Here is a 22,517-nt window from a genome sequence, read left to right as displayed (position 1 = left end):
AGATCTCCAGAGAAGACTCCACAACCGAGTCATTTAAGAGATTTTGCTACCAGCTGAATAAGTGGCCAAGATGCATCAGGCACTTAGATTTTTGTGTGTTATTGTTATCAACACACAAAATGTGTGTTAATGTTATTATTAACACGTTTTTTTACCTGGTGAGTGACTAAGGCGGCGCAGCTCTCCCGTAACTATTTGGAGGCAGTTGCCGGAATGCAGGCGCGGGGCGGCGATGCCCCCGTCGGCCTCGAAACTGCCGGCAGCAGCTGTCCCGGGCCRCGCGGCGGGCGGCAGCTGCTCGGCAGCGGAGCTGCCTGCCGGCTGCTCCCGCTCCGCGCAGCGGGAGCYGCCGCCGCCGGGAACGGGGCGCCCCAGCAGCTGACAGTGCCASGCGGCAGCTGGGAGCGGGGAGCAGCCGAGCCCGTGGGGCGCCCTTGGGCGCTGGAGCCCTCCCCGGGGAGCGGGGACTTTGTGGGAGGGCAGAGGAAGCTGCGCTCTTGAAAGGAGGCAAAACCGTCCATCCCCGCACCCTGCCGAAGGAGGGTGAAATTTCCTGCGTGTTTTCCCGTCCCGCCACCTGCACGCACTTTGCTCGGGAACGTGGCTTGGGGTCCAGCGCACATGCAGGAGGGTGCTCAGCCCATCGCCCACAGAGGAGGGTCTTGACGGTGCCTCCTGGGAAAGGCAGCTCAAGGGAAGCTGCGAAAAAGGGAAGCACTCCGGGCCGCCCTCAGAAAACAGGAGAATAAGCAGAAATTTGGAAAAGGGGGAATACAGTGAAGAAATGGGTATGGAAAGTTGGCAAATGGCAAGAGAAGTACAAGGCAGCAGACTTCATCCCTTCCCCCTGAAGAGAGGGAAAATTTGAAACCATAGAAACTGTAGAGTAGCTGTGTGCAATAGTAAATAAGCAAAAATAGGTAAGATGGCATTGCTGATACCCTCCCCTAGTAGCAGTGAGCCGTGCCGGAAAAAAAAGGAGCAAAGATCCATTGTGATAAACACCGGGCTCCAAAGCTGTGGTGTTTTGCGTTAGGAGTTAATTCGGTATTTTCCTCTGATCATCCCGTAAACTTTTTTTAGCAGCAACAGATGGTTTGGGAGGAGAGGGTCTACTTGTAGAATGGAGAGGCCTTTTAAATGCTCCGGGAACATTCGTTTTCCTTTAATCACTGAGGAGGTAAAATACAGACAGCTCGACATCTAAATGAGCTGTACTGTCTATTACAGACCTTTAAACTGCAGATGAATAACGTGAACAAAGGTAAGTGTTGAAACTAAATAATTAGAGGRAAACCACATGAAAATTCCAGTTAGTTGATTAAAATCAGTAATTTAAACAGTTGTAGCTAGCCAAGTAATTCCTCTGTTAGGCTGCTTCTGTTAGGTTTTTATTTGGTACAAGTGATTTGTTTCCTACCTTCCCATTAAGTAATAAGTTTGGGAGATGGTAGGAGCAATTTAATGTGTTTGTGTTAAACCTGCCTGTAGTAATGAAACCCTTGAAAGGCAGGTATTGCCCCCTTGAAAACTGCCTGGATCAAATCCTGTTGAAGTCAATGAAACTCAGCTCCTCCCCGTACCCTGGGGAGAAACGGAGAGGAGTGAACACCCCGCTCCACAGCGGGAGCGCAGGGCCTCTAGTTACCCTCTCTGTCAAGGTCTTGGTTCTTCTCATCACTTGGCAGAAGATGGTTCACTCGACAGTTATTTAAATGACTAGTTTGTTTTTATTTGTATAAAATTAATTAACAAAAATGAATCTAGTCAGGGAAATGAAAGTCACTGCACTTTTAAATCAACAGAAGTCATCTAAGTAATTATTTTTGGAGTGATTTGAAGCTAAACTTATCATGGGAAGCCTGTAGTACTTGTGGTTAACCAAATTACTGTTTTGTTTTTAGATATCTTGGAAGGAAGATGAAGTTTTGCTTTTAATGTGAAAGAAATTACTCCGTCAGTGTTAGGGTTGTACAAAATGGCAAATCATTTTGGGTGTGAGATACAACTAGTGGTTGGCAATTCAGCTGGTTTAGGGGAGTAGCAGAGAACTAAGCAAGATTCTTAGGACCTTGTTAGCAGTGAGTTGCTGAATTCGGCTTTTATAGGCAACCATTTATGAGAAGGACAATAACATTACTGTGCTTGATTTTCGAGGTGATTCTGTGAAAATATTCCCCCCGAGATCTTTTAGAAGAGTTCAGTGGCCACAGGATGCGGAGAAAACCTCTGCTACGGGCAGGTGAATGGCCAAAGTSCAAAGCTAAGGGTAGGAGTCAACTTGTTCTCACAGTGGAAGAGCCTATGCTGAACCTCATGCTCTTTAASGTGTTCCCAATTGAGCTGGAAAAGAGTGAAGAAGCATATGACAAAGCTGACTGCTTTTGTTAAGATATTCAAAGAGTAGAAAGCTGAGTGCCAAATACCAAATGGAGAAGGACCTTGTAATGCTGTGCAATGCAAGTAATGCTGTGCAGTTCACTTGAAAAAAGAGGGAGAGGGATTGATTTGAGAAGAAGGAAGGAGAGAAAATCTGGAAAACACTGAGTGGTGTAGGGGGCATGGAAAAGGTGAATATGAGACAAGGATTTTGGGTCTCTTGTTTTTGTGTTTCTCAGGTGTTCAGCAAATTATCAGGTGGTGAGTTCAGAAAAGCACCTTGAGATGCTGATCGCTCAGGTGGGCAATGTGCAGAAAAATCAGTGCTGTTAAATGCAGAGGCTCTGCATGTGGCTCCCCAGACCTGTGCTATAAAGAGCACGCGGTGAGAGTTTGTTCCGAGGATGCATCCACTGTGTGTGTCCCGTTCTTGTCCACTTCCACACACAGGGCCCGGGTCTGTACAGCTGCTTTTAAATTTCATCACTGTTTTCAGGGGATTTTATTGGTGATAGAGCGAGTGTAAGAATGTTTCCTGTCARCATTAGGCTGTCTTGCGGGCAATGCTATGCAGAACTTACTTACCCAYAGCTACTGTGTGGAGTAAGTTTTGAGTGTTATTCATTAAACATATCCCACAAATATAATCTACACTATTTGTGGTTGAATGTGGGAATAATTAAGCAAAGGATAACTACAGTTTAAAGGCTCTATGCTAGATTAAATGGTGGAACTTGGCAATGGTGAGGGCTCCTGGGTTAAGTTACCCAGCTACTTTCTACGGAGGTGCCTGTTTGGTGTCCCCAGCTTTGGTTGCCTGTGGTCATTTTGCCCGTAGCCCTATTGTCTGGGAGTGCATTGGGTTGAAATTTCCTGTGCTCCCTAGGAGGGAGAGAGACAGGGAAAGTCCTGCTGAGTCACCAGCAGAGTCATCCTTRTGACAGGCTCTTCCTGTGCTGCCCAGCTTTGTGCTGCCCAGCTGGGTTTATACCCCAGTGCAGAGGCATGAGCACTGCGGTTGGCTGGAGCGGTTGGGAGCGATGCCCCAGTGCTGGCGCACTGCCCCTTGCTCAGTTGATGTTCCCCCTGAAGTTGATGTTCCCCTGGCTGGTTTAGTTTTCCTAAGGGGTGGAAACCAAATACAGGAAAAGAAGACAGTCTCTATCTCCTTACTCTTCTCATAACCAATTATCTTTCAATCTGTATACTATCTATATTTTCCCCTCTAAATAAGTAGAAGTCCCAAAGTCTTTAAAAATTCCTGATCACTAGCTGTGTCCCTTCTTTAATTTTGATTCGGAATTTATTCACCAAAATCTCCTGTCTGGCCCTCGAAATTGTAGTCTCCTGTTCCAAGTGTTCTTGGACCAGCAAACTAGTGAGTATCGGTGGTGGTTGGTGAAGGTGTGAGGCTAAACAGAAAGAAAAAAACCCACTAGTGCTGAACCTTGATGACAGATTACAATAGCATGTTGCTATAAAATAAAAGCCCTGAACCAAGTCAGATTTGGTGGAGAAAAATGAATGAAAAGTTGAGAAGAAAATCCTTAGGATTCATCTGAAAGTAAGGCTGGTAACTATAGCTTATTTTTGGATGTTTACAAGCTTCTGTTGTATTTTGTTGAAGGCTCTGAGGAACGTCTGCATTTGAGCAAGGCACGCAATGTAATTAGCTATAATTTGCCAAATAAAAGTAGGCCATTAAAGCTGCTTTCCTTTAAAAACATTGAAGTAATTCAGGTCTGTGCAGGATTGTGTTATGGTGACATCTGGCTCAACYGTCAGTTAGTTCACATTTGATTTTCTCAAAGGAAGTAATAATTAATACCAACTCTGCAAAAGTTCACGGTCCTGAGCTCCTTAGACATGTTCTAGTCTACTAATTAGCAAGGCTGTGGATGTCTTAATATTAGCACCTCACCCTTGAAAAGGCTGTGTATGCTTTTGTATATACAGGGGGTTAGAGTGACTTGGGAGTGAAGTAGGCCTCTGGGCCAAAGATTTGTAACATCTAGGGGGATTTGTTGTGGATTTTTTAAGGGACTTGAGGAGGTCCAAGCAAGTCTAAGAATGCTTTTTCCTTAGGGTGTCCTGATTTGACAGTCCTGAAAACTGTCTGCGCCCATTCTCAGTTCCGGGACGCTGCGGGTGAAGCAGGTTTGCAGCATTAGCATAAGAATACAAGTGCCCCTCAGCGGGCTGCGATTTGCAGGCCTCAAAGCTACCAAACTCGTTCCTCAGCACTGCTGCACTGGAGGGGTGTGTACGTGTGTGACCTGGCCCTTGTTTGGCTGAAATCATTAGCACCTCCTGAGGAGCTGCCTAAATAATTCTGCTGTTCAGTACTGCAGGATTTTTAATCTGTTGATAGTCATCTTTCAGAGGGATTTGGCAGTCATCTTATTTTTACATGAATGAACGCCTTCTCTTATTTTATATTTATTCAAATACATTTATATCTCTTGCTTCAGAGAGCTTTATACATGACTGAAAGGTGGTAGTGCAGCACAGACCCCGACATCTGCATCACTGTCGTAAGCTTGGGTAGCTTAAAGGATGGAGACGTGGGCCAAATTAGAAGAATGCTTATTATTATTATCATTATTTTTTAATACTGTGGTAAGCTTGATAATGAATGACTTCCAGGTGAAGCAATAATTTGCTGCCTTTTACTATGAAGCTTCCTAGTCCTCCTGTTCTCATCTTGTACATGGAATTTGAGGCATCCATTTGTTTTAAACTCATTAGTTCAGCTTACTCATTAGTGCTGCCTTTGCTTGTAGCTTGGATGTTACTGTTACAAACTTGCCCATTTCCTCCTTTTTTTTTCTCTTCACCAGATTAAATGGATCAGTTGTCTCTGCAGAACTCTTTTAAGTGTGGTGTATGTGTGTTTTATTATTTTTAAGGCCAGTTTCTTCCTTGATTGCTGGGCCTGTGCTTGTGACTTTTGACAATTGAATTATAATTCAAGAATTGGTAACTAAACAACTGTGAAGCTAAAACACTGCCCAGAAAAGTCCCATCTGAGCAAGCTGTGAGACTTGCACCAAATATGCTCTGCGAATTTTCTGAATACCCATATTTCTTTAGTTTTGTGTGTCTGTATCTTGCAAATGCTAATGTGGTCTGGATTTGTGGAACAAATTCCTCAGTTTTTTTTTCAGAAATATCTTGAACCTTCTCTTGTCTGTGGAGAGGATCTGATCAATATGTCGAAGTATCTGAGGAGAGAATGTAGGGAGGAGGGGACCAAACTCTTCTTGGTGATGGCCAGTGACAGGACAAGGGGTAATGGGTACAAATTGAAATGCAGACAGTTCCATCTCCATGCGAGGAAGAACTTCACTGGGTGTCCCTGCTGGAGCAGGGGGGTTGGACTAGGTRATCTCTAGAGGTCCCTTCCAACCTCAACCATTCTGTGATTCTGTGAGATCTACAGCCTGGTAGCTAAGGAGAGGGCTTAGCACCCTTGGAGTGTTCACTGTGATTCAGATACAGTCTCGGGACCTTTGTTTTGACTAGTCTTTAAGCTGAGGCCAAGCTTTAGAGCTGCAGTGGGAGCCAAGTAGGCCGCGTGGGCAGCAGGGCTTGTTAGGGGAGCCCTGGAAGCGCCGCGGTGCCCTGGCAGAGCAGCCCTGGGCAGGCGGCCTTCTGCTCAGGGCGCTGGTGAGGCCAGTGGCCTCCCGCGTGGGTAGGTTCCTGGCATCGCTTCTCTGTGTGCCAGGGATGTTGGTGGGAGCAGCTGGGCTCCGACGCTCCCTGGGGCGGGAGCCTTGGGCTCCTCGGACACCCTTCAGAGCACAAGTTCCTGTAGGGCTTTGCCTCAGGAACCAGGCCCTGAGTCACAGAGTCACTGAATGGCTGAGCTTGGAAGGGACCTCTAGACACCATCTAGTCCAACCCCCCTGCTCCAGCAGGGACACCCAGAGCACKGGGCACAGGGTGGCAGCCAGGCAGGTTCCTCCCTCACGTTTTGATAAAGTAAAACCTCCAGCAGAAGCCAGAACTTTGTCCTGTTTCACAGAACTAGTGACAAATAGGTCATGTTCCAATGCCTCCTCCTYCTTTTTTAGTTTTCACCTTTTGTTCCTTTTATCACAAAACCCAAAAATGATTAATTTTCTTTCAGAGGTTTGTGATATTCTTTTAGCAAAGAGATTCTTTCTTCTTCTAGCTGGGATGTTTGCAGTTATTTTGTTGCTACAGAGATGAAGGGATGTCCCTCAACTATAGCAGGAGGAGCTCGGCACAGTTGTCCTAGATGCACGTTGGATGCGTTGAAGGGAGGAAGACCCTTTCGGTGTCTTCCTCAATCTGTGAATCCTTTCCTCAAGCACTAACTGTAAAAATTGCTATTTTGCTTCAACGCAAGGAATCATTTAAAATCAGTATCTTAAGTTTGTACCACCGGTACATAGGCTGCTTTAGTGATCCAAACACAAACAGGTTTGGCTGATAAGCTGCAAATCAAAATTGTTTCTGCGTTCTGCTGGCTGTGATAGATGACCTTCCAAAGACTTGGTTAGGATTTTCTGAGATGTACAGGGGTACACTAGTACCCCTGTCTGTGAGGAAGAGGGGAGCACTAGCACCCCTGTCTGCGAGGAAGAGCGTGTGGATGATGGACATGGAAATTATTTACACAGTGAAACAATTCTGATTCATTCATGAGTCAGATTCGTATTTAGATGGCTAGTACACTAAAACATGCCACATTCGTGCTCTCCTTGTAACCTCATGCTCTTCTTGTAACTTAGAATTCATTCCAGTGTAGTTTCCTCATCAGGATGCAATTTGAGAAGACAACCCCTACCAATGTAGCAGTTGCAGACAGGAAGTCCCACTTCCCACCCCTTACACTAGGTTAGCTCTGGTTGCTTGTTGGATCCCCTCAGAGATGAGTCTTTCAGTAGTCTGTCAAAAAAGTAAGCCTGGAAGAGAGAGGAAAGAAAAAAAAAATTATACACACACACACACACACACACACACACATCTACACACGCACATACATACACACACTTCTCAATTGCATAAACTGGTGGAATGGTTTATGGAAGAAATGCATCAGGGAAGAGTGAGATTTCCACCTTTAAGAGGCAGTTGGATTGGTTCAACTGCTAATGCAAGCAAATCAGGAATGCTCTTGAATTAGGAATGTGGTAATTGTAGASTTTAATATGAGTGAAATTATGCAAGATATGGAAGATCTGAAAAAAAATTCCAGGGAAAAAGTGAAGACKTAAAATTTGAACTTTTTTWAAATTTTGTTAAATGTGAAAATGTTATTTTTGGAGAGCTTTCATGTGTTAGGGTTTCAGAAATTAATATACACCTACTTATAACAGACTTTTCCAAAGAAGGCTGAATAATTAGATGAATATTATACTAATTAGCAAAACATCTATTTTAATTGTCTAATTATTAATGTCTATACAAGTCTTGTAACCRAAAGAACTTAATGACTGCTGTAATTGTGACAGTGAAACTCCTACAGATTTAGCATTTTGTGGTTTTGAAGGAGAGCTAGAACTCACAACAATTTTCATAGCAAACTTCCCAAACTCTAGCTGGGGTACGAAGCTGTTTCCCTGCCTCCCGTCTCCGCTTGCYCTCTCCAGATGGCCCTGCATCCACTGGCGTTCTGGTGCTTCCTATCGTTTTTGGCCCTGCACGACTCTGATAACAGTGCTAATACATGTAGCTTTCCTTACATGTGAGCACYGAATGATATGAAGTGCTGTATTTTATTTTTGGAAGCAATCTCTGTACCAGGCAGTTGCTGCTAAGTATAGCGGGAGGCTTTATAATACCCAGCTCATATGTGAACTTCAAGTGATGCGGCACCGTCGAGCGCTGGCCCCCCAGTTTGCTCGTACAAGTGCATACGAAACACGGTGCCATCAAAACTGTTCTAAACCTTGGCATTATAGCGATTGTCCATATGTGTCTCTGTCACTTTATTAATGGGCTGTTACAAGTATTTACAGGGGCAGGCATCACCAGGTCGAAATACGGATAAATGCCTACTATATTGGAGGACTGCTAAGTCTTCCTGTTAGTCTCCCGTTGAAATATTTCAAGGAATCCTGTTGGAAGAAAACAGTTCCGTAGCTAAGGCATTAGACTGGGATTTGGGGAACTTTTTGGTGCTTGGCACTGGTTGCTTGTTACCAATTTGTTTCAKTTTTTGTAACACCCATATTTCCGCACCATGCACGTACCATGTGCCATGCACCCACGAGGCATTCTGCAGTGTGGGTAGGCAAGAGCCCGCAGAGCARGTCCTCAAGTTCCCTCCTGCAACAGGCAGTACCGTGTAGCTCAGGAACGTAGTTCGGTCTTACATGACCCCCAGCTGCTCTGCTTGGCTGCACGGTGACAAAGCCGAGCGCCCGGGCAGGACAGTGGGAGACGCAGCGGGAGGCACCGAGCGCCACGGTGGTGCCGAACCAGAGCACGAGGCTGAGCGCCCGGCAGCTCTTTCTGATGGCAGCCCCTGTGCGGAATGGCGAAGGCGCCGYGGCCGCCGCCGGAGCATCCGTCCGTCGGGAACAACAACCCAGYGGGGCCTCGTGGTACAAGCGGCGGCCGGTGGCTGCGCAGTGCTCCTGGCGGCACTGAGGGAAGGGCTCCGTGCAGCTAATGCAAAACAAAACAGGGATTTCGAAGGTGTGTAACTTAACCCCCCTTCTTTGTGTACAGGACTCTACATTTTACTACAGGTTTTCAAAAGAGGAGCTGATTAGTACTTCTTTTAAAACAGAGATAAGGTGCTTGGTGTTTCGTAGAAAAAAAATATTAAAACTGATTGCCTGTTATCATAATTACAGATAGTTAAGAATTATTTCAATTGGTGCTTCTAAATGAGATATATGTGTACAGAAAAATTGTATATTGGTTTCTCTTCCCCACTCGGCAGCCCTCCCTGTTGTAGTGGCAAGTTCTGGTTTAGCTGTTAGTTTGATGGCCACAGGAGCTGGGAAAAGATCCTGCTGCAGCTTGCCATACCACAGGTATTAACTAGTATATTCAGAGCCTTTTTCATAATTTTGGTTTCTTTCTTATTTGTTGCTTGACTAAAGAGCTTGAGAAGCGTCTTTGACATATATGGAACTTAGCCAGAGTGTCATGAAAGGCTTCCTAACACATCTGTGATTTCAAGCACACTTTGCCTTGCCGAAGTTAGTAAGATCCTGCAATGGAAAGGCCATTTGGAAAACAGCTATCTTTCCACCCCCCAGAGAAAAATCGGATTGATTATTGGCAGTCTCTTTTGGTTTTGCATCTCACATGTTTCCATTAAGACCTGGAGCTGGTGGTTTTATCCTGTGGTCTGTRCCTCCAAAGTCCCCTGTGGGCCACTTCTGAGTGGCCTGGGAGAGCATGTTTATGTGCTAAACAACAGCTTGTCAATGGGAAATTTCTGAAGAGAATTATAGCAGCTCTGGAAAACTACTAGAAGCTTACAAATTAAAATAAAAAATCGACGGGACAGAGTTTTAGGTTGTAAATCTCTCTTCAGAGCAAATCTGTTCAGACTCGTGTCCAAAATGACAGCTGATACACTCTCGTGAAAGCAAAGTGTGGGAAAGGGTCTGCAGGAAGGAAGGTGGAAGGGGAATTGGCTGCTCGGTGTGTGCCATCCTTCATTCACCTTGAAATAATGGGTTGCCCATGGGCATTTGTCTCATTTTGGGAACGTTATGGAAAGATTCATGAGAGCAAATACTGGGAACTTTATATTTGCCTCTCAAATTTGGAGAGAGCAGGCGCAGCTGGGCCTGGCTGCGAGGCGAGCAATTCTGTAGCAGCAAGTGGGAGCGCGAGCGTYGCTGCCCGCGGCGGCGGCGGGTTGGGTCGGCCGGCGCCGGGAAGGGCGGCCTGGTTGGCAGCGCGTGGCCGTGAGCCCGTCCTGAAGCCGCGGYCAGCAGCAGGAGGAGGAGGACGAGGCTTCGGGACGGGGCGCTCCGGGCATGCGGAGCCACCAGCAGTGACCCACGAGCAGCGGGACTCGGCCGCGAACGTCTCTGCGCCGTCTCAGGCTGCCTCCGTGTCCCCCAAAAGTTAAAGGCCTTTTTGAGTGTGGCTCATGGTCTGCTTAGTGTYGTAGCATATCCAGACTAATCACTGAAGCTTCAGAGAATGACCTGCTTTTTGAAGGGCTTCTTACAAAATAGATCGGATTGGGTTACCAGAAATTCTTGTGCAGAACTAGACACCCTTGTATAGAAAGAAGATGGGCATGGGAACATCTACCTTGTTTCAACCCTAGAAAAAGGACAAGTTAACTTCTTTAAAGTCGCCAACCACAGTATTGTTTGGTGGCTTTGGTGTCGTTGAGCCAGCAGATGAGAAGCTGATGTCCTCGAGCCTAGTTGCCTCTTAGTGCAGGGATGCATTCCKTATGTTACAGATGCTGAAAAGGGAGGGCAGGTGAAATTGTTTATTGTGGAAAGTGATACAYGTACAGCTGGGTTTATATGTACACACACGTATGTATACATGCATACATGTATTTATATAAAATGTTGATCTATAGTGAAACTTGGACCACATCAAGTAAGAGAACTGTGACCTGCACTCCTACTTCCCTCTGCCCTTTCTAAGTGTCTCTACACGAAGTTGTACCAACTTGCACCACCATTAAGCTCTCCTATAAAAAACATCTTGTTGCCTCAGTGGGTGGGATGAGAAGGGAGTTAGGCTGGGAATTAGCTGGAGAACTGTCAGCGCATTAAGGGAGTCCTGGGACCGGGTGTTTCAGGGTAATCTTTGTGGAAAACAGTTTCTTGAAGGAAGAAATGTTTCTCCCTGCATTCAGGCTCAGTGATTCAGCTCYCTCATGTTAAGGAACTGTGATTAAACTCTTAAGGAGGAGGAGGAATAAGTTTTCCAACAGAATGGGAAAGAAATGGGTAAAATTTATCCATTGCCTGTTTAGCTTGGAAAAGAGAAGGCTGAGAGGGGATCTGATTAACATGTATAAGTTCATGAAGGGAGAATGTAGGGAGGAAGGGGCCAAACTCTTCTCAGTGGTTGCCAGTGATAGGACAAGGGGCAATGGGTGCAAACTGCAACCCAGGCAGTTCCATCTGCTTGTGAGGAAGAACTTCTTCACTGTGAGAGTGACAGAGCTCTGGMACAGGCTGCCCAGAGAGGCTGTGGAGTCTCCTCTAGAGATCTTCCAAACCCACCTGGATGCCACCCTGTGCTCTTGGTGTCCCTGCTTCAACAGAAAGGTTGGACTAGAYGATCTCTAGAGGTTTCTTCCTACCTCTACCATTCTGTGAAAATCATCTCAAGAATCTTTTGGTTACGTTTCTGTTGCAATTTAAGACATGACAATTGGAAGCCACTATCTTCTGCACTAACTCAGTCATATAATTAATATTTAAATATTACAACTGTGTAAACAAACTGCTGGGATTTGTTTAATTCTGCTTTTCTTAAATCTTTACCATCTAGAGTGCCTAAAAGTAAAAATGGCTTCYGTGTTGTTTGGGGAAAGCTCTACACATGTGCTGTTGCAAAAGAGCACAAGCTACAGAGCCTTTGGTTTAAAATGAACCCTCTATTTCAAGCAGTAACGAGGTATTTTTAAGATCACGGGGCTTTTCTGTATGACATTTGAGTACTCAGAGCTGCAATGATTTGACACGCTGATCAGAGAAAGGCCTATGGGGGAATTTTGTTGTTCCCCCCGACACACTGATCCATCTAGTTCTAAAAACGTTTGGGGGCAGCCAGCCTTGTGCTGCGGGTCTGACAAAAAGGTGTATGTACCCAAAACCAKCTGTGTTACCAGCTATGTTTGATAGAGCCTCCCGAAAACTGGGCCTAAACAGCTGGTTCAAGCATATTTAATTCATTTCTGAACCTAAATATTTAGTGTTTGTCATATTTCAAATTACATTTGTTAAATGTACATTTTTAGATCTAAGCAAGACCTTGCTGATGAATCCTGCTGTCAGTAGGAGCAAAGCTCTCGAGRAGGTTGTCTTGGCCATTGAGCTGAGCTGCCAGTTTCACGTGCACCGTTTTGGGAAGAGCTGCTCTCGCTCCTCACCCTTCAGTTGAGCAGCACCTGGGCTTTACACCCATTGCCCCCTGCTGAAACCTGGACACCAGGCTCATTGCTGGGGTTGCCGGCCTCGCATCTGACCGGCTACCCTGCGTTTAGCTGTGGCTGTTTTTCCACCCAGTTTGTTCATGTGCCAGTTTTACCCTTCGCCTTCATTCCCCTTTCCTGGACCTGCTGATGTCCTAAGTAGCAACCTGTCAAAAATAGCTAAGTTGTCCCAGCTTTCTCCTTGGAGGCAGTGCTCACCTGTGCTGGCTTTGGCTAATTGCAGGTCATGTGGATGATCAGAGCTGTGTAGCCATATATCAGGGCGCAGATACTTCCCTGTGTTTCCTGGGAATCATCCTGAGATACATTTTAATATTTAATTTTCTTCTCACTGTTGCATCGCGCCAGTTGTTTATAGGCATCCTGTGGTTAAATGCAGCTTTCTTTAGTCTTCCGCTATACAGCCTTACACTGTTGCACGTAAACATAGATGAAGCCCCGAGTTAGCTGTAATAATATGGCAGAAAGCACAGAAGTACTGAAACACTTGAAGTCTGGATATGTGTATGAAATGTGTATGAATTAAATCTGTGGTGGCTTTATGCTGGCAGGCCTAGTGGTTTCTTTAATGTTTCTTATTTAATGCTAGGAATGTGAAGAAACTCAAGCTACTGTTAAGAGTTGCAATTGCCTTAAAGGACAACTTTCTTTACAGGAGCATTTAAAAATACTGATTCCCATTGCTCATCTATCTGGGTGTCCCTGCTGGAGCAGGGGGCTGGACTAGATGCTCTCTAGAGGTCCCTTCCAACCTCAACCATTCTGTGATCTACTGTCCTCTTCCCACAGCTTGAGCTGAGGGCTGTGATGGAGTCTGGTGTAGGCAGAGGTGCCTGACCCGGCCACGGAGCCAGGCAAACTCTTGGTTTTTTAGTTGCCACTGCTAAATCTTCAGTAGTTTTCCTCTCACAAAATAGCTCTCATTAGTGTAAAAGGCATCACTGCTAAAGATATTATTTCTTGACCTCATATTTTGATAAGTTGATCAGCCTGACGTATTGAAAGGTTGAKTTTTTTTCAAATTGGAACTTCATTCTAGAGTTACTGCTTTTACTTAGTATTTAGGAGTCTATCTAAAATCAATGAAAATACAAGAAAGCCAACTGAAAGGAAGATGTCAGATTTTCATTTAGTTATTTATTTTTGAGTCAGTAGAGGGAAAAGAAAAGCCTACATTCCCAACTTTTTTTTATCTTAAAACTTATTTAGGACATCAGGGGAAAGGGAGACAGTTTCTTTTTGCCGTATATAGTCTGGCTTGTTTGCATGTACAGTCAGGGAGAAGCTGTAGGCGTTAGGTCTGTGTGTACTTTTAAGTGGCTGGTGAAAGGATGTATCAAGAAACATCAAAAGGAGCTCCAGAGTGTATGAAGCTGTAATTTAAGGCACACATTTCAGAGCTTGTGTCCGTGCAGCTCCAAGCTGCAGAGCTGCAAGTGGAGGCTCAGTCTGTACATTTGAGCTGTACTTGTAAAATGTTCTGTGCTAAGAAACACCCAGGTTCATGTCCACTAATGAAACAAGTTAGTTTTTTATTTTCAAGTCTTTGAAGGCTGATTCCTAAATAATTTATCCTGGCTGCGCAGACTGGCATCGCTGCCTGTATTGCGACCGCTTCCCTTGCAGGGAAGCRCAGTAACACCGGGAGCTGCAGGTGGGCTGGAGAAGTCACCCCAGCTGCTGGTTAGGGAGAACTAGGAAAAAAAAGYGGTAGCCTTTTCACGAATGGAGGTGGATGGGGCTGTTTCTTTTATAGAGATATTTGTAAGGGAGTAACATTTAGCAAGGTGGTATAAAATACTAACTCTTAAATGCTGGATTTGTTGGTATTAAGCCTGCTCATGTGGACTGTGAGATGGCAGCAAGGAAAGCATCTTGGCTGCTTGAATGACATGAATAATAGAGACAAGATGACTGATTTCCTGTGGGCATCATCTGACCATGTCAGAAAGCTTATTTTCCAAATGGAGCTTTTTATTTTTTGGTTACTTTCTGAGAAGAGACCCTTCGCATCACAGCAACAGGCAAGTCAGCAACCCTAAAGCCAGGAAATTAAAATAGAATTGTTTTAGAACAGGATTAGTTGTCCTTCCTGGGTGTTGCTGATGCGTTTTGTTAGCCCTACTAAGTCTCAAGTGTACTATGTGTTAGTGCTGGGGTTTCTGTTAATACCGTGGACCTAGTGAAACGTATATGCAGGACTTCTTGGTGAAATGCAAAAATATTGGTGTAAACCATGTAAGAGCTCAGAAAACTTTATTATTTAATGACATTTAATTTCCATTAAGTGGAGATTATTTAATCCATGACACAGATGGTGCCGTGGAGGCTGGCAGGGCCTTTAAGCAGGACCTGCCCTGTGTGCAGGGCAGCAGTATCCATGGGGCGGTCGAGCCCGGCCAGAGCTCCCTGTGGCAGCCTCAGCCAGCGAAGGCTCTTTCCCTTTTCCCAGGTTCTGGGTTTTCCAGGATTCTTTTCCTAGCCTGAGCTAGGAGAGCACGACGTACGTTTGCGTCTTCGGGGGCACCTTTGCTCCCTTTTCCCAACTGAGCTTGCAGATGGAGCTAATAGGGTTTGTTAAAGCTTCTCCTGGAATCGCCTTCCCTCTTAATCTGCTGGGCGTTTGCTGCTGTTCAACTGTTGGTTGAAGTGTTGGCCTCTTAAATGTGCGTGTCTGGTGGCTCTAGAGCCTCATGCTGGTGCGGGGGAAGACGGGCAGGGAGGTGGTGCGAAAGCAGCTCTAAGCCAAAGCCTGGGCTCTTCTTTCCCAGGCCTTGTCTGTGGGAGTTAGGAAAGCAACAGAGCGACAGGTCCTACTGAGTGTCCTAAGCGCTGGTGGGGAGGGAGGAACTTGGCAGGGAGGGGGTGCCCAGGAGACCTTGGCAAAATGGGCACTGGGGAGCCCTGGACAAGGGTGGGTTGTGTTGCGGGAGGGTCAGTGGGGAGGATGGGCTGGAGCTGGGAAGAGTTGGTGTTGGAGCCACGCTGCCCTGGAGGGGATGGAGGTGGGAAGCGCCCATTCTCCCCAATCCAAGCTGCCCGCGTGGCCACCGCGCGTCTCCGTGCGGCCCTCGCTGCCGTTGCCTCCTCTGGATTCGGCTTCCAGCTTCTAACGGGAACACCCGTGCAACRGGTGCCGTTTCTGAGGCTTGTGTTTGCTTGGTGCTTAGATGTAGCCGAACAGACAGTAGGAGTAAAATAAAATATTGCCTGGCCTGGTGGTGGTTGGCTTCATCCGGGAAAAAGCTCCCACTGATTTTGTTCTTCTCTCCGCTCCCCCCTTGGTGTTCCCCCTCGGGCAGATGTAAGGACACGTTACCTGAATTTGTGACTTTGCAGGCCAAAAGCTCAGAGACAACGTTCTGAAAACGAGATCTGTGTAATTACACAGATAGCCTGGGCATTAGCCTTCCCTGTAAGTCTGGGGCTAGAAGAGAAAATACAAATACCAGAATAGAAACATCCTTTGTTGCTGCTGTGGTGGGTGCTGGTCCTGCTGCTGCTTCTGACAGCAAGGACAGAACTCTTTTGGTCCATCCCTTGCAGGGGGAGCGGGGTTTGCACTGAGGACACCCAGCTGTGAGGCCCCAACCATAAACCCGGCGCTGTTTGCTCGGTGCCGCCGGGGTTTAGAGCTGAGCAAGAGCTGAGCAATGTGTTGCTAGAAGGAGACCTAACCTTAATCAAGGCCCCTTTTACAAAGTGTTGTCTGAGTGGAAAAATGAAATTTTAGGGAACATACATTGCTTTAATTGCGATTGTTAGGCTTTAATACACCAAGTCTGTCAAAGCTGCTTTGCTGGAGTTTTCTTGGGGCTTGGGTGTAAAGTCACAAAAATCATACCTGATATCACAGAGCTGTAATCGGTGGTGATGATGATGGTGATATAAGGCTAGAATTGCTCCTTTGTGGAAGAGGGGAACTTGCTGCCTGTTCAGTGCCCAGTAGCTGTCTGGAAGSCTGAGGAAGAACTTGGGCTACATGTACGGTAAAACGTTAAGCTAGTCTTCCTAAGGCTTGTGCATGGGGATAACAGATTTTGAAATCATTCTTTCAGCCAAATGTGTAACTCCCTCCTCCTGACTCTCTTCATGGGAGGCTGTAGTGTTGTTCGAGGGGCTCTGGCAGCTGTTTCATCCTGATTTGCCCTTACCCTGTTGCCTGGCTTCCCGGCTCGGCCGGCATTGTGCAGCCCTCCTCTTGTTTCAGAGGAGCTGGGTGGCCAAGCCTGGCAATAAACCTTGTGGGCAACCAACTTGCCCGGGGAGCCTTCTGGCTGGGATTCAGAGACACCGTGCTCGGGTAGCGGATGGCCCAACGTTGCGTGGGGAACGTGCCCCTTTTCGAGCACACCTCCTCCTGGGCGGCTCGGGGCTGAGGAGGGYGATGTTGGTGGCTCGCTCGCCGGGGAGCGCGCGGAGACGCCAGGGCACCAAGGCTGCGGGAGGGAGCCTGGCCCAAGGGCGAGCAGGACGGGGCGGGCGCGGYGCTGTCGTGGAGCGTGTGCTCCGCTGCTCCGAGCTGCTCCGGATGGGAATGCCTGGCCTGCCCGCCCGGCCAGCGGYGCGGAGCAGAGTGTGTCGGGGCTGCTGCGCCGGCTGCTCGTGGGGCGCCTGGAACCTGCCCCAGCTCCGTTAGCGGCGCTCCTGCACGCTCGCCTGAGCCAGGAGGGCTTGAGGCTTTGGTGGGGTAGCCTGGTTCGTAACCAAATGCTGGTCTTGTGGACCATCGCATTAGCAGGTGTGAAATAATCAGTCTTGAAATTATTTCGGTTTATGTGGAAAAGTAATTGGGAGAATATTGGTTCCATTATTTTGGGGTTGGAAGCGGTTTGAAATTGTCTGTTAAACATCAGTGATCTGCAACAAGATGACCTCTTGCCATGGGATATTTAGTTGTTTCTGAGCTGTGAACAAGCTCCTCGGTGCTCACTTCACTGGCAGATATTCCATAGGTTTAGTAATGCTATTCTCTCACTTTATGCAAGAGCAAAACAGTCTTGCTACATATGGTTGCTATAAACCATAATGGGATTTTTGGGTTTTGGATGGCCGCGTTGGTGTCATGCATCTTTTGCAATCTGGGTTACTCCATAGAGAACGTCACCACAGAGTGAATAATTCTAATGCAGCAGTTGTGCTGAAACTCAGTTAAGGATCTCTGATAGTTCACGGAGTGCCTTTCATTTCCCTGCACAACAGCCGGGTGATATTTGTAGCTCCACCAAATGAGAGTGGACTGATTTTTGTGGCGATATCTGAAGGCATTAGGACAGGACAAAATTGTTCCCACTCCACTGTTAGGATGCGGCCACCCCGCAAAGAGACTGGTCGTTTTGATTCAGATTTTCTCCTGAACACTTTGAGTCAAAAATACTAACTTTGAGTCACACTTGTTTTGTTGTTGCTGTTTGATTTTTTTTGTTTGTATTTTGTTTTTAAATAGCCTCTGTTAATAGAGTAGGAAAGTTCACTTGACAGAAAATGATACTGCAGTAGCACTTTGGTATAACTGCTTTCTTGGAAGAGTGACAGAGCCCTGGCACAGGCTGCCCAGGGAGGCTGTGGAGKCTCCTTCTCTGGAGATCTTCCAAACCCKCCTGGMTGCCGCCCTGTGCCCCGTGCTCTGGGTGTCCCTGCTGGAGCAGGGGGTTGGACTRGATGATCTCTAGGGGTCCCTTCCAGCCCTGACCATTCTGTGACGCACAGTGCATTTCACTTCTCAAATGACTTCTTGCTGAGAAGGTGTTGACAGAACTTGGGTTTGAGGCATCTTTGCATTTCGCAGAAATGTGGAAATGTGGCAACAGATCTGGTAAATTACAGGATTCCTGTTGACGTCATTTCTTTCCTTCTCAGCTCGTGTGATATCCTTTCCTTTACTGTGGGAAGGATCGTTGGTGACACTTGCAGGTTTTTAAGGCCCCGGTGCCTCTCGGGAGCTGCAAGTCCAGAGGGGTTTCTGGGGGGCGGGATGCCAGCACTTTCAGGAAGCAGCATCTCGCCCAGAATACTCTGTGGTCTGCCAAATATTTTCCTACAACAAATCATATTGTGCTTGAAAACCTCACAGTTGGAATCAAACCAGTAGTTGCAGAGCAAAGGAAAGAGGTCCCTAGTGAACAAGGAGGAGAAATTCCTTGGTGATAATGAATCACGTAAGTGGTTATTGGTGCAGGAGTATCCTTGAGGATATTTCTGGACGTTAGTTACTCTAGAAAAAAGGAACAGCTCCAATGTTGTCAAACACAGCGGCGGGTGGATGGCTGAGGTGGCGCTGAGCCCTGTGTGCTCGGAGCTTTTACCAGCGCCCTTTGCAGAGCGCTTTCCAACRCATGCACTGGCTTCCCAGCGGAGCCGCGCCGGAGCAGCGCGTGCCGGCCCGGCCCGTGAGGCGCTTCCGCGGGGTGAGGGAGCAGCAGCCGGCCGGKAAACGGGCAGGCATCCACAGGGAACCTTCCGCATGGGGTTGCTCATGGGGGAGTCGTGACTTGTGCTTCTAACTCACACACGTGGGTGGTGAGTCAGCTCGTGACCGCTGAAGGGCGGACTGCTGGGGCAGGCCCTGCACGGGAGGSGTTCTAGCCCCTCGAGAGCCTCGTGGCCAGCGCGACATTCCGAAGGCGCTTCCCGCGCCAGGGCGCCCGGCTCCCTCCCGTGTGGGCCTGCAGCTCCTCTGGTGCTTCGGAAGAACTTTCCTTGGACACAAGTTGCTGTTTAACTTTTTCAAAGGGAAGGTGATAACTTCACAGAGCTGTGGTTGCTGCAGAGGGGAGTATTCAGTAATGATTTACCTCGAGGGAAAATTTCCAGAGATGCAGCAGAGATTTTGTTTTGGAGGCAGGGGGGACCAATTGGTACTTGCTTTACTGTTATACAACTTAGTTAATAAATCAAAATGTGAGAAAACTTAAATAAAATGTGGCTCCAGTACATCTTTCCCAAATCAATGGAGGTGAGTAGGGATTATGGAAATACACCCGAAAGAAATCAAAGTAGTCCTGGTAGAAACAAAGCGAACTCTCACGCGTGGTGCTAGCGTTGACATTTGACAAAGTTCCCAGTGCCACGTCCCCTGTGGTGCTGCTCCCGCTTTGGGGTCCTTAAGCCTCAGCATTGGCCCGAGCTGCTGCTCGSCCGGGGAACAGGCCCTCGTGCCCCTGGGGGTTACGCGGAGTCGCTGCCGCTCCACGTATCCGGCCTCGTCTGAGGCACCTCCCGGCTCCGCGGGCCTTGGAGGCAGAGCTCGGATCCCAACCCGCGTCGCGCAGCGCAGGCTTCCTCTTTGGTTTTCTTTATCAAATCTCGCTGGCTCAAATTTATTTTTAAGTTCACCCCCATGCTTGAATTCTGGATTTTCCACGCCCTAAGAAATTTCTCAGCTATTCTTTCCCCCAGTAGGGTTGACTTCTAATTATTATGAAGAATCAGATTACTGTCCAGGTGAACCTGTTGCGCTGCAAATTACTTAAAATGTTCAGAGGGCTTGAAAAATTCTCTTTGGTTCTAATAAGCCGTGATGTTTAAGTGTGCCCTGCATTGTGATATTGCACATTAATAGCATCGATCACCTGTCAAGCACCGGGAATTGATGAGCAGACATCCCTTGTGAAACGCAACGGCCCCAGCGCGCGGGTCCCGGGAGCGAGGGAGGCCGCGGCCGCCGGGGCTGCGCCGGCAGCGTTGGTGCGAGCCCCAGGTCTTGGCCTGAATAAACCTGGCCATCTGGTCCGGGTTACATGTTTACAAACCCMGCTTTGCTCCAAAAGACGGGGAGAGATGCAGGTCTAGTAAACACATTGATATTTTTGAGCACCTTCTTCACCTTATTTCCAGTAATAGCAGAAGTAATTCTGCTGCAGTATTAAATAGGATTAATACCTATTTGTGATTAATCTTTACTGGTTTCTTTCCCGCGGAAGATTAAATTCTCTACCAACATGCTAAATTATAGCTTTGCCTATCACAGAAAGCAGCGGGAGAAGTGATTTGAATGAAGTATGCAGATAAATTCTTCATTTTTTGGTTAGAAAAAAAGTGATACACGTCGTCTTAGAATTTTGTCAGGGGAAAAGGGGCTTCTCTCATGCAGAAGTTGCGACCCTGTAGCTAGAGTTAATCCAGCGCAGCTTTAGAGAAGTAGAACTGTTGGAAATAATTCCCTATAGTAGGCTTAAACTGCTATTTACTAATGAGAGCCTATTCTTCTTGCTCCTCTCCCCTCTCAAAGAGGAGACAACTGGTTTGGGCTGCAGAAATGCAGCTTTCGGGCTGCTGCGCCTCTGTTTTTCTCCCTGCGCTTGTGCTGCTTCTACACAGCTTCACACTAGGGAGCAATGTAGGGTTGTCAGTTACGCAGAGACAGTTTGGGAATATTGCAAAAGCGGAGGCTCAGCTTGCTAGGAAAGCACAAGCATGCAGGGTTTGGGGGGAAATGGCAAAATTAGCCCTGAATTATCCAGGTGAATTATATAACGGAGCAAACTGCTGTGTGACACGTGGCAAAAGTTGATGCATTTTCAAATGATCAGAAACTCCGATGAAGCCTAATTAAGGCAGACCTGGCTTTTTGTAGCTTAGTGTTTTAGGGATTGTGAATGGTGTGAAACAATTTATATCTGTATCTATATGTTTTGCTATCCATGTAACTTGGTATTGTAACTATTTGTTATAATCCAGCTTCATGCATAATATTTCCAAGTAACATGTAGACAAAATAGTTTTTGAGAGTGTTGGGAATGGCTCTTGTGGCTGAGTTTTGGAGGTAGTGAGGAACCTGAATTTTGGCAGGCTGGGGTCCGCCGGAGTTGCACTGAATTCACTTTACCCCATTAAGGTTACTGGGTCGCACAGTGTGTAAAGGACCCCTCGGTGCTCATTGCCTAACCTCATGTCGAAACTTTACATTAAAACTGCAAATGGCAAATCGTAGAAGCTTAATGCTGATAGGCAGACCTGGCAGGCAGTATATCTCACTCGCAACCTCCCTGACTGTTTTTCAAAAATTAAGAGTCTCTTATTGAAAAAGTCTAGAAGAGAGGAACTTTCTTTTTTTCTCCTTATTGGAGTGAAAAGCTAATATTCAAGCATAAAACCTGTTTGTATGGGTTTCATTGACACAATCATGTAACTGTTGTAGACGCACCCTTGAAATTTCTGTAGAACTWAATTTAGGTAGTGGTTTTAGGCCTGTTGCAGTTCTTGATGTTCAGTAGATGAGCTGATAGGCCTTTAAGATGAAAAATGAAACTAACAGCTCTGATTCATTCTAAAAAGCTGCACTTACTTCACAGTGAAATATGTATACAGTTTGCACAAGTCCCTCTTTTAATACTGCAGTCAGGTACTGTAGCTCCCAACCTGGGGTACTTGCTGAATACTGATTTAACAAATAAATGGAAAGGAAAACTTAAATATCTCATGTGTTAGATGTGGTAAGTGAATGGTATTGGCTCAAAAACAGGACTGAGTGTTACTGGGGACAGCTCAGTGAAGACCTGGGTGGAACTTGCAGTTGCTGYCTCGGGAAAACTCGGCAATGCACGAGATATCAAATGGAAGATAATATGGGCTGCACTGGGGATTTCTGTTCTTTCCCAGRATTTTTTTTTCTTTTTGAGGATCTGTCACCATTTCTTAAAAATAACGCAAAACTGAAAGGGATGAGGGAGGTGAAAAAAACTATTAACCATGCAGAAATGTCTAGGAAGAGGTAAAAATGCTTTTGTGAAAGCAACCAAACTGCAAACAGTCACTCATTGGCATCTCTGTCCGAGAGCAACCCCTTCAGTACGAGAGGAACCGATGGGTGCGTGTTCCTGGGGCCCCAGATCCACAGGAGGGGCTGCTCCAGCTGGTGATTGCTCTGGTGGGACGGGTCTCGCTGGAGACRGGTCTCGAAGGCGGCGCTGCCAACGCAGCGGGCGCATCAGCCTTGCAGCTTTGCACCAGCCTCTTTCCACTGAGGCCCTGTGGCACAAATGAGTCTCTTAAAAAAGCGTGTGAG

The 22,517-nt window shown here is 46.8% G+C and overlaps 1 protein-coding gene across 1 annotated transcript in view; it reads left to right on the top strand.

The window, feature by feature from the left end:
* The window catches only part of CHD7 (chromodomain helicase DNA binding protein 7), an 80,403-nt gene that overhangs the window by 2,770 nt on the left and 55,116 nt on the right, over positions 1-22,517 (top strand). The gene's annotated exons all lie outside the window — the stretch shown is intronic.

This window comes from Nothoprocta perdicaria, unplaced genomic scaffold, assembly GCF_003342845.1.
Source record: "Nothoprocta perdicaria isolate Ctin4 unplaced genomic scaffold, notPer1 scaffold_65, whole genome shotgun sequence".
Classification (NCBI taxonomy): Eukaryota; Metazoa; Chordata; class Aves; order Tinamiformes; family Tinamidae; genus Nothoprocta; species Nothoprocta perdicaria.
Note: the sequence above shows the minus strand (reverse complement) of the source record. Positions and strands in the feature narration are given on the sequence as shown.